This window comes from Salvelinus sp. IW2-2015, unplaced genomic scaffold, assembly GCF_002910315.2.
Source record: "Salvelinus sp. IW2-2015 unplaced genomic scaffold, ASM291031v2 Un_scaffold3399, whole genome shotgun sequence".
NCBI lineage: Eukaryota > Metazoa > Chordata > Actinopteri > Salmoniformes > Salmonidae > Salvelinus > Salvelinus sp. IW2-2015.
In genome coordinates this window covers 107,268-119,688 of record NW_019944680.1, presented here as the reverse complement: position 1 = coordinate 119,688, position 12,421 = coordinate 107,268, and positions in this window count along the sequence as shown.

Sequence of the window (12,421 nt, the reverse complement as noted above, 5' to 3'; positions counted from 1 at the left end):
TATTACGTCCCTGGTAATTACTCCTGGTATCAACCCTGTATTTAGGTCCGGGTAATAGTCCTGGTATTTTAATTCACTGGTAATTAGTCTGGTAATTAGTCCTGGTATTAGTCCTGCGTAATTACTCTACTGGTATTATAGCCTGGTATTTAGTCCGGGTAATTCAGTCCTGGTAACTTATGTCCTGGTAATTTCCCTGGTACTTAGCCTGGTATTTAGTCTGGCTATTAGTCTCGGTATTCGTCTGCTATTATCAACATCGGTATACATTCATGTCCCTGGTAATTAGTCTGGTAATTAGTCCTGGTATCTAGTCCTCGGTAAATTAGTCCTGGTAATTAGTCCTGGTAATTAATCTAATTGAACCAACCACAGCAACAGAATATATATTTTATTAACAGCGAAATGTTTTAGAATCAAAAGGTAATTTCGAGTTCAATAACAGCAATAATCTGTCAGCTAATTGATATAATCATAGGGGGAAATTGCTGTGTGTACAGGCAGCTCCGAACAGCCACCAAACACATCACACACACAAACACACACACACACCAGTACACACACACAACACACACACACAGTCCACACTCACACACAAATCACAACACACACAACACAAGGGCAGAGTGATTGCCGCAATTGGTCAACCCTGACCCTTCACCGTAACATCGCACCCCACCAGCGCGCACCTTGGCGCCTAACGGGTTTATGTCAATTATGAGTTGGCGGTGGCAATAAGGTTTAACCAACACTGTCTGTCGTCACTTTACCCCCATTCACCCAGCCACTCGCCCCTCATCACTGAAGACACCTTATTCACATACACCATATACACAGGTGTCCGTTCAATCCACCATTTCATGTAACTCCAATGCAGCTGATGATTAAAAAACCCAATTTTTGTTTACAAAAATTTACATGGTTGATAGCATTGATTGTGTGGCCTTGTCTCTCCACTGCTGGCATAATGGTGATTTCTATTGTTCTGCTTTTTGTTGGTCGTAAAACACTATCTCCTAATTGGGTCTAAGAGGACTGTCTAATGAGTGTAGTTTGGGTTAAATCACTATCTCCTATATTGGGTTCTACAGAGGAGTGTTCTTAAATGAGTGTAGTTTGTGTTAAATCACTATCTCACTAATTGGTCTACAGAGGATGTTCTAATGAGGTGTAGTTTGGTTTAAATCATATCTCCGCTAATTGGGTCTATAGAGGCAGTGTTTAATGAGTGTATGTTTTGGGTTTTTGTAGTAACTCTGGTATATTTGTTAAACCAATAGATGGCAGTATTGACTCCAAAAAAAACGGGGGGGTTTGCTTCCTGCTATCCGTAGCTATTTCCTAGTCTGCTATTTAACTATGATTAAGAAAGCCTTCAAGGTAGCTTAAGCCAGGTGCATTGGAGAAATCCTAACCGTACTTAAGTCTCAATGAGTCGTAACTCTAAGAAGCCTTAACTTTAATCCTCAAAAAAAAAATACGGAAAAAGAAAGCACTTATAAATCTGAAAAGGCGCTCCAACGAAAATACCACAGCTGCAAAGGATGCGTCACCATAAACAAGAAAATACATGATAACTAATTCCCTTACCTTTGATGATCTACATCAGAAAGCACACCAGAATCCCAAGATCCAAATAAATGTTTGGTTTTGTTGAAAAAATCTGTTATTTTTATGTCCAATTGTTAAGCGCGTTTTGGTAAAACATGTCCAAATCTAATTCTGGTCAGCTCTTATATCGGACAAAAATCTCAAAATGTGATATTACCGTCAAAGAAACATTTCCACTAAGTACTGAATCAATCATTAGGATGTTTTTAACATATAGCTATAAAGTTCCAACCGGATATCTCCTTCTTGTCTTCGTGAGCACTGGAACGTAGGTGATTCCATGATGAAAAAGCATGATCAGAAAATGGCTGCTTGATGGACACCTGACTGAATTCGCTATCATTCACTACCACTACATCATAGAAGTCTCATTATAAGTTCTATGAATCTTTGACATCTAGTGGGAACCTACGGCAGTGCAACATTCAATTAATATCTAATTGGATTTCAATTCGGACTCTGGTGAATACATACAGAAGCCTCCAGATTTTCTCACTTCGTATTTGATTTCAACTCAGGATTTTGCCTGCCAATATGATTTCTGGTTATCTCACAGACATAATTCAAACAGTTTTAGAACTTTAGCCGTGTTTCTATCCAAATACTACTAATAATATGCATATATTAGCAACTGAGATTGAGGAGCTGCGTTTACAATGGGCCCTTTTTCATTCCAATCTACTCAATACTGCCCTTTTCAAGCCATAAGAAGTTAACCTCTACGGGTGGTGTCCCTAGAACCGGCACCGGTTGTTGCTAAACGTGCGCAAAATGTGACTAAAAATGACATTGTAAACAACAGCCAACTTTTCAGGACGTAGACGATGTCTTAAGTATGGCAGAAAATCTTAAATTCTTGTTAATCGAACTGCAGTGTCCATTTTTAACAGTAACTAGTGAAACAAAATACATGCCTGTTGTTTGAGGAAGAGTGCACTACAACAAAACACAATTTAACATGAACTAAAGTGAAAAACTGCCACGCTGTATTGTTTGAGGATAGTGCACTAAACAAAAACACTTTTTATCACGGCAAACTGGTTGATTCATTCACCTCTGAAGGTAAATAATGTACTTATCCAATAATCTTGCTCTGATTTGTCATCCCTGAGGGTTCCAGAGCTAAATGCCAGCATAGTTTGTTTTGATAAAATATATTTTTATATTCAGATGTCAGAACTGGGTTCCTATAAATGAGTTTGAACTCCTGCTGTTTCTAGATTCAATGTATCATCACCACGAGAGTGGTTCTTTYAAGAGATACCATCTCTCCAATTAAACTCTATAAGGTTTTTAGCTATTATATCCATAAACAGTCTACTTATTAACCATAACCTCGTATCATATCATCATTCTGAAAGGTCGTAATCATCAGCAAAAACCAGAGCCTATCTAACTAAATGGTAACAAAGGATAAACATACACACTTAATTAGAAACAGGTCCCTTGCGGACTGACACAATATGGCTGCTTGATACAAAAGACAGGGCGAGAGAGAGAGAGGGACAGAGCTTTTATACTTTGGTACATTTAGAAACTACACCCACAGTAATCATAAACTTTGCACACGAACCGCCGCCCGCTTGGAGTAAGAAATCATGAATGTATTTACGTGTAAATGCCTTGGTTCTTCGTGCACTTCTGTCAGAACCAGGCCGCCGTGGAAAGGGAGTTGGGCCTTTTCGCGGCATGCTTGTAAGGCTCTGATTGTCCAAAATAGGTTCTCACCCGTCTACTGCTGTTGTTCTCTGCCGTCATCCAGTTTCCGGTGACTTGTCGTGTATTCCTGAACAGAGGACTACACGACAATAAAATACAGAATTCATTCTACTTCCATTCGCTGTGGAAGATGCTTCTTTGAAGATAGGTTAGCCAGCCGTGTAGATGGTTCCCAGTGAGTTGAGAGTAGCATAATACGATGGTGTGAGCAGAGTAGTAGGATGGTCCCACTTAAATTCACTTTTCTAGATACTTTAGTTAGCACAGCTAATCAGCCATACCAGTGATTGTCCCGGGAGGTGAGTTTATCGTCTCCACCTCGTGTTGAGATTCAGAGTTCCAACCACTTTAAATGTGAGCTGCAGCTCGATGTCTTTTTGGTCTGATATGTTAACCCACCATTTCATTCAAAGGGGCGGTTCCATCAGGCTGACACGCTCTCTGACCTCACTCAAGGGGGCGGTGATTACATATTTGTACAAAGTTATAGAAGCAAATACCTGTTACAGTTTCTAAAATTCTATTCCTTTTTTAACAAAAACACTTTCATCCTTTTCATTCTTCATGCAGAACGCCTCGGATGAATGCTTCACATACTTTTCAAGTTAAAGTATTTCCTTTATAAAATGTTTAATCAAAAAATAACAATCGTACCGACATCAGCGTTCTTTTAGGTCACCTCTGCCCATTCCACACGTTTCACATTAGAAATATTGTTCCAGTATGCGGTTTAGAACGTGTTAGAGTTTTGGCGGGAAAATGTATTTTGAAACAAAGGCACATTCCTTAGGTGAATTTGGGGAGGGAGAGAGCTGAATGTTCTGTCCTTGATTTACAACAGGGAGGGAGTGAGCTGTCAACATCCCACCAGTTCCCTTCTCCCCCACTCTGCGGTTGACACCGGGTCTGGTTGAAGTTATTTATTGCAAAGCCTTACAGGACAGTTATGACAACTTTCAAATTAACATACACATACAGTGGGGAGAACACGTATTTGATACACTGCCGATTTTGCAGATTTTCCTACTTACAAAGCATGTAGAGGTCTGTAATTTTTATCATAGGTTCACTTCAACTGTGAGAGACGGAATCTAAAACAAAAATCCCGAAAATCACATTGTATGATTTTTAAGTAATTAATTAGCATTTTATTGCATGACATAAGTATTTGATACATCAGAAAAGCAGAACTTAATATTTGGTACAGAATCCTTTGTTTGCAATTACAGAGATCATACGTTTCCTGTAGTTTTGACCAGTTTTGCACACAACTGCAGCAGGGATTTTGGCCACCTCCTCCATACAGACCTTCTCCACAGATCCTTCCAGGTTCGGGGCTGTCGCTGGGCAATACGGACTTTCAAGCTCCCCCAACAGATTTTCTATGGTTCAGGTCTCGGAGGACATGGCCTGGGCCACTCCAGGACCTTTGAGAAAATACTTCTTAACGGGACTCCTTAGTTGCCCTGGCTGTGTAGTTTCGGGTCGTTGTCATGCCATGGAAGACCCAGCCACGACCCATCATTCAATGCTTTACTGAGGGAAGGAGGTTGTTGGCTAAGATTCTCCGCAATACAATGGCCCTATCCATCCTCCCCTTAAACGGTGCAGTCGTCCCTGTCCCCTTGGCAGAAAAGCATCCAAAAGAATTGAGTTCCACCTCCATCGCTTCACGTTGGGATGGGTTCTTGGGGTTGTACTCATCCTTCTTCTTCCTCCAACACGGCGAGTGGACGTTTAGAACCCAAAAAGCTCTATTTTGAATCAATCAGAGCACATGACCCCCCCCCCCCCCCCCCCCCCCCCCCCCACCCCCCCCCCCCCCCCCCCCCCCCCCCCCCCCCCCCCCCCCCCCCCCCCCCCCCCCCCCCCCCCCCCCCCCCCCCCCCCCCCGCCCCCCCCCCCCCCCCCCCCCCCCCCCCCCCCCCCCCCCCCCCCCCCCCCCCCCCCGCACCCCCCCCACCCCCCCCCCCCCCCCCCCCCACCCAGCCACCCCGCCCTCTCTCTCTCCCCCCCCCCCCCCCCCCCCCCCCCCCCCCCCCCCCCCCCCCCCCCCCCCCCCCCCCCGCGCGCCACACCCCCCCCCCCCCCCCCCCCGCCCCCCCCCCCCCCCCCCCCCCCCCCCCCCCCCCCCCCCGCAATCACCCCCCCCCCCACCCCCCCCCCCCCCCCCCCCCCCCCCCCCCCCCCCCCCCCCCCCCCCCCCCCCCCCCCCCCCCCCCGCCCCCCACCCCCCCCCCCCCCCCCCCTCCCCCCCCCCCCCCCCCCCCCCCCCCCCCCCCCCTTCTCTCCCCCCCCTCCCCGCCCCCACCCCAGCGTCTCTCTCCCCCCTCCCCCCCCCCCCCCCCCCCCCCCCCCCCCCCCCCCCCCCCCCCCCCCCCCCCCCCCCCCCCCCCCCTCCCCCCCCCCCCCCACCCCCCCCCCCCCCCCCCCCCCCTTCTCCCATTCCTCCTCTGGAATCATCCAGATGGTCATGGGCAAACTTTCAGACTGGGCCTGGACATGGCGCCTGCATTGAGCAGGGGACCCTTGTGTGCGCTGCAGGATTTTAATCCATGACGGTCGTAGTGTGTTTATACTAATAGGTCGTTTACTATGAGACTGTGGCCCAGCTCTCTCAGGTCATCTGACGCAGGTCCGTGACGCGTGTAGTTCTGGGCTGATCCCTCACCTTCCTCATGATACATCTGATGCCCCACGAGGTGAGATGCTTTGGCATGGAGCCGCCAGACCGAGCGAGGTGATTGACCATCACTCTGAACTTCTCCTATTTTCTCTTCTATTTCTAATAATTGGCGCCAACAGTTGTTGCTTCCTCACGCCAAGCTGCTTGCCTATTGTCCTGTAAGCGCCATCCCAAGCCTTGTGCAGGTCTCCAATTTATCTCCCTGATGTCCTTCACACAGCTGCTCTGGTCTTGGCGCATTGTGGAGACGGTTTGGAGTCTGTTTTGATTGAGTGTGTGGGAACAGGTGTCCTTTCATAACAGGTACGGTTCAAACACAGGTGCAGTTAATACAGGGTAACTGAGTGGAAACAGGAGGGCTCTTAAAGAAAACATAACAGATCTGTTAGAGCCGGAATTCTTACCTGGTTGGTAGGTGATCAAATACTTATGTCATGCAATAAATGCAATGAATTACTATAAAAATCATACAATGTGATTTTCTGGATTTTTGTTTTAGATTCCGTCCTCTCACCAGTTGAAGTGTACTCTATGAAAAAATTACAAGACCTCTACATGCTTTGTAAGTAGGAAAATCGGCAAAATCGGCAGTGTATCAAATACTTGTTTCTCCCCACTGTATATAACCTTCAAATTAGCATACCGTTGATAGCCTCAAATTAACATACACATAAACAGTATACCTTCAAGTTAACATGCACATATATACCTTTAAATTAACATACACACATATACATTCAAATTATCATACCATATATGTAACAGTATAACTTTAGACCATCCCCTCGCCCCGACACGGGTGCGAACCAGGAACCCTCTGCACACATCAACAACAGTCACCCACGAAGCATCGTTACCCATTGCTCCACAAAAGCCACGGCTCTTGCAGAGCAAGGGGAACCCCTACTTCAAGGTCTCAGAGCAAGTGACGTAACTGATTCGCCGACTGAAAGGTTGCTTGCGCGCACCACCGCTAACTAGCTAGCCATTTCACATATATACATTCAAATTAACAAACACATACATACCTTCAAATTAACATACTACATGTTCCCTTTAAATTAACGTACACATATACAGTATACCTTCCAATTAACATACACATACACTACCGGTCAAAGGTTTTAGAACACCTACTAATTCAAGGGTTTTTCTTTATTTTTACTATTTTCTACATTGTAGAATAATAGTGAAAGCATCAAAACTATGAACTAGTTGTGGTGGCAGGTAGCCTGGTGGTTAGAGTGTTGAGTCAGTAACTGAAAGGTTGCTGGATCAAATCCCTGAGCTGACAAGGTAAAAATATGTCGTTCTGCCTCTGAACAAGGCAGTTAACCCACTGTTCCCCAGTAGGCTGGCATTGTAAATAAGTTACATAATTGTAAATAAGAATTTGTTCTTTAACTGACTTGCCTAGTTAAATAAAGGTTAAAAAAAATATGGAATCATGTAGGAACCAAAAAAATGTTAAACACATCAAAATATATTTGAGATTCTTCAAATAGCCACCCTTTGTCTTGATGACAACTTTGCATACTCTTGGCATTCTCTCAACCAGCTTCACTTGGAATGTCTTGAAGGAGTTCCCACATATGCTGAGCACTTGATGACTGTTTTTCCTTCACTATACGGTCTGACCCATCCAAACCATCGCAATTGGTTGAGGTCGGGGGATTGTGGAGGCCAGGACATCTGATGCAGGACTCCATCACTCTCCTGCTTGGTAAAGTAGCCCTTACACAGCCTGGAGGGTCATTGTCCTGTTGAAAAACAAAAAATAATCCCACTAAGCCCAAACCAGATGGGATGGTGTATCGCTGCAGAATGCTGTGGTAGCCATGCTGGTTAAGTGTGCCTTGAATTCTAAGGAAATCAGAGACAGTGTCACCAGCAAAGCACCCCCAGACCATAACACGCTTCACAGTGGGAAATACACATGCAGAGATCATCCGTTCACCCACACTGCGTCTCACAGCGGTTGGAACCAAAAATCTCCAATATGGACTCCAAACCAAAGGACAGGTTTCCACTGTTCTAATGTCCATTGCTCGTGTTTCTTAGCCCAAGAAAGTATCTTCTTCTTATTAGTGTCCTTTAGAAGTGGTTTCTTTGCAGCAATTCAACCTTGAAAGCCTGATTCACACAGTCTCGTCTAAACAGTTGATGTTGAGATGTGTCTGTAACTTGAAGTTCGTGAAGCATTTACTTGGGCTGCAATTTCTGAGGCTTGTAACTCTAATGAACTTATCCTCTGCAGCAGAAGTAACTTTGGGTCTTCCTTTCCTGTACCGTTCCTCATGAGAGCCAGTTTCATCATAGCACTTGATGGTTTTTGCACTTGAAGAAACTTTCAAAGTCCTTGAAGTTTTCCATAATGACTGTCCTTCATGTCTTAACTTCTCTGGGATATGTGGGACGCTAACGTCCCACTTGGCCAAAAGCCAGTAAAAATGCAGAGCAGCCAAATTCAAATAAATTACTATAAAAATCAAACTTTCATGAAATCACACATGAAAGATACCAAATTAAAGCTACACTTGTTGTGAATCCAGCCAACATGTCAGAATTCAAATAGGCTTTACGACGAAAGCACACCAAACGATTATGTTAGGTCAGAGCCAAGTCACAGAAAAACATAGACATTTTTCCAGTCAAAGAGAGGAGTAACAAAAAGCAGAAATAGAGATAAAATTTATCACTAAACTTTGATGATCGTCATCAGATGACACTCATAGGACTTCATGTTACACGATACATGTATGTTTTGTTCGGTAAAGTTCATATTTATATCCAAAAATCAGAGTTTAGGCGGGACGCTACTGTATCACTTGGCCAAAAGCCAGAGAAAATGCAGAGCGCCAAATTCATATAAATTACTATAAAAATCTAACTTTCATTAAATCACACATGAAAGATACCAAATTAAAGCTACACTTGTTGTGAATCCAGCCAACATGTCAGAATTCAAATAGCTTTTCGGCGAAAGCAAACGATGCTATTATGAGGATAGCAACAGAGTAAACAAAGAGAGAGAAGCATATTTCAACCCTATAGGCGTGACACAAAACGCAGAAAAAAAATATATAATTCATGCCTTACCTTTGACAAGCTTCTGTTGTTGAAAAAGAGAGAGATTGACCATTCATTACTCATCATAAAACAATTTCATAAAAATAGACAAAGCATAGCAAATGGAAAGACGCAGTTTCTTGTGATTTCAGACCATATTAGATTTTCTAAGCGTTTTCAGCGAAAACAAATAAATCGATAAAGTTAGCCATACACATGTTGCTCAAACGTTACCAGGAGGCATGATTCCAGCCAAAAGAGCGCTTATCCATAAACGTAATCACCGCCCCAAAAAAAAATATTAATTTTATTCACAAACCCTTTCAGAATTCTTCGATGACACCTGTAACATCATTTACAATATACATTTACAGTTTGTTCGGAAAAAAAGTGCATATTTTAATTTAGCATACAAAAACCAAGTGGTTACACCCAATAAAAATACTAGGAAATCAAGCTCATATGTCTGACGTCATTTCATCAGAGTGAATTAGTTTAATTGAAAAGCAACTCATATACTTGACTAAACAATACACGGGTTGACAGGAATCGAAAGAACAAAAGTTCTTAATTGCACCGCTGATTTACATTTTTTAAAATTATCGTTACTTTTCAATACAGGGTTCGACCAAGTAAGCTATACTAAACAAAATGCGAATATGCGGTTTAAAAATATTTCGACAGGAAACACGATATCAATATTAATATTGCTTACTTGAGCCTGTTCTTCATCACATTCTTGGGCAATGTATCCTTTCTATGTTAAAATAAACGTCTTTTGGTCGATAGATCGTGCCTCTGTCCTTCGAATGTCCACCACCAACGACCGGACACCCCCAAAACGTGTCCAAAGATTCAGAGTGCACTAACAAGATAAATTCTTCAAATCGCACTAAACGGATATAAAATTGCTAAAAACGGTTTCAAGGTCATTAACTACATTATGATTGTTTTAAAACTATAACGACTTGAAAACATTGACCGGAGAAATATTGCTGGTTTAGACAACGTTTGTGAACGAGGCAAGTCCGATGGCCTTCACACGCTTTCAGGCGCACGACAGAAAGGGCGGTCCCTAATACCAATTTTGGGTCTTTTATAATGGCTGTGAAATGTCCCATATCGATTTCATTCAAAAACGTGATGACGTACAGACACCAGAGGAAGACTAGGCAGTGTCGGTTTCTTCCTGAGCATTCACTGTCGCCCTTAAAACAGGACTCCAGATCAGAGTAAAAATTTCTGAATCTGAAATCGACCTGTCCATGAAAAGTGCTGTAGAAATTGTTCTGTACCACTCAGGACAAAAATTCCAACGTCTTTATAGAACTAAGAAGGTGTTTCTCTAACAATAATAACAATAATAGCATATTGTTACGAGTTTCAACGAATTTAGCACCGGGCAGTTTATTTGGAGACCCAAATATGCTAATTGCGGAACCAGCACACCCCTTATAGTTCGCAAGAAGTTAAGTCTCTGAGTCGTAACATCTAGAAGCCTTTAACTACATCTCAAAAAAAGCTTTACGGAAAAAAGAATGCACGCTAATATCGAGACGGCGCTCAAAAGTAAAATACACAGCTGCAAGATTGGCATCACATAAAACAAAGAAAAATACTATGATAAATATTCCCTTTAACCTTTGATGATCTACATCAGAAAGCCATACACCACGGAATCCCAGGTCCACAATAAATGTTTGTTTTGTTCAAGAAAATCTGTTATTTATGTCGCAATTGTTATCAGAAAAGTTTGGTAAACATTCCAAATGCTAATTCTGTAGCTTTATATCGGTAGAAAAACTCAAAATGGATATTACACGGTCGAGGAAACATTCAAACTAAGTACTGAATCAATTCATCTAGGATGTTTTTAACATATAGGCTCACAAAAGTTCACAACCAGAGTATTCTTTCTTGTCTGCGTGAGCACTGGAAACGTAGGTGAACTTCCATGAATTAAAAAGCATGAGATCAGAAAATGGCTGCTTGATGGACACTGACATGATTCTGCTAACCCCCCCAACCCCCCCCATCCCCCCTATTCACTTCCCACAACATCATAGAAGTCTCTTATAATTCTATTGATTGCTTGAACATCTAGTGGAACCCCTTAGGCAGTGGCAACATCATTAATATCTCAATTTGGAATTTCATATCGGACTCTGGTGAAATACATATACAAAGCTTAGACTTTCTCACTTCCTGTTTTGATTTCAACTCAGGATTTTGCTGCCAATATGCATTCTCTGGTATTCCACTGATATTTCAAAACAGTTTTAGGAAACTTTAAAGTGTTTTCTATCCAATACTAATACAATATGCATATTTAGCAAACTGAGATTTTGAGTAAGCTGGGCCGTTTTACATGGGCACCTTTTCTGCCAAGCTACTCAATACTGCCTCAGCCATAGAAGTTACCTATACGGGATTGGGTGTTCCTAAACCGGCACGGTTGTTGCTAACCGTGCGCAAATGTGACTAAAATGACATTGTAAACAAACAGCCAACTTTTCCAGACGTAGAGATGTCTTATATGGGCAGAAAATCTTAAATTCTTAGTTAATCGAACTGCAGTGTCACATTTTACAGTAATCTAAAGTGAAAAAAATACCATGCTGTTGTGTGATGAGAGTGCACATACAACAAAAACAATTTACATGAACTAAAGTGACAAAATGCCACGCTGTTGTTTGAGGATAGTGCACTACAACAAAACACTTTTATCACGGCACACTGGTTTGATAACATTCACCTCTGAAGTGTAAATAATGTAACTTAATCCAATAATCTTGCTCTGATTTTGTCATCCTGAGGGTTCCAGAGCTAAAAATGCAGGCATTGTTTTGTTTGATAAAATATATTTTTATATCCAAATGTAAGAACTGGGTTTTACAGTTTGAACGCCTGCTGTTTCTAGAATTCATGTTATCTCACCACGAGAGTGGGTTTTGTGAAGAGATACTCATCTCATCCGGATTAAACCTCTAACGGTTTTTAGCATATTATATCCATAAACAATCTACTTTATTAACCATAACCTCGTATCATAATCATCATTCTGAAAGGTCGTAACCTCCTGCATCAGCAAAACCAGGCCTAATCTAACAAATGGTAAACAAAGGATAAACATACACACTTTAATTAGAACAGGTCCCTTGGACTGACCACAATAGGCTGCTTGATACCAAAAGACAGGGCGAGAGAGAGAGAGAGGGACAGAGCTTTTAATTACTTTGGTACATTTAGAACTACAACCCACAGTAATCAGGACAGTTATGACATTTCAAATTAACATACACATATACACTTCAAATTAAAGGCATACCGTTTATT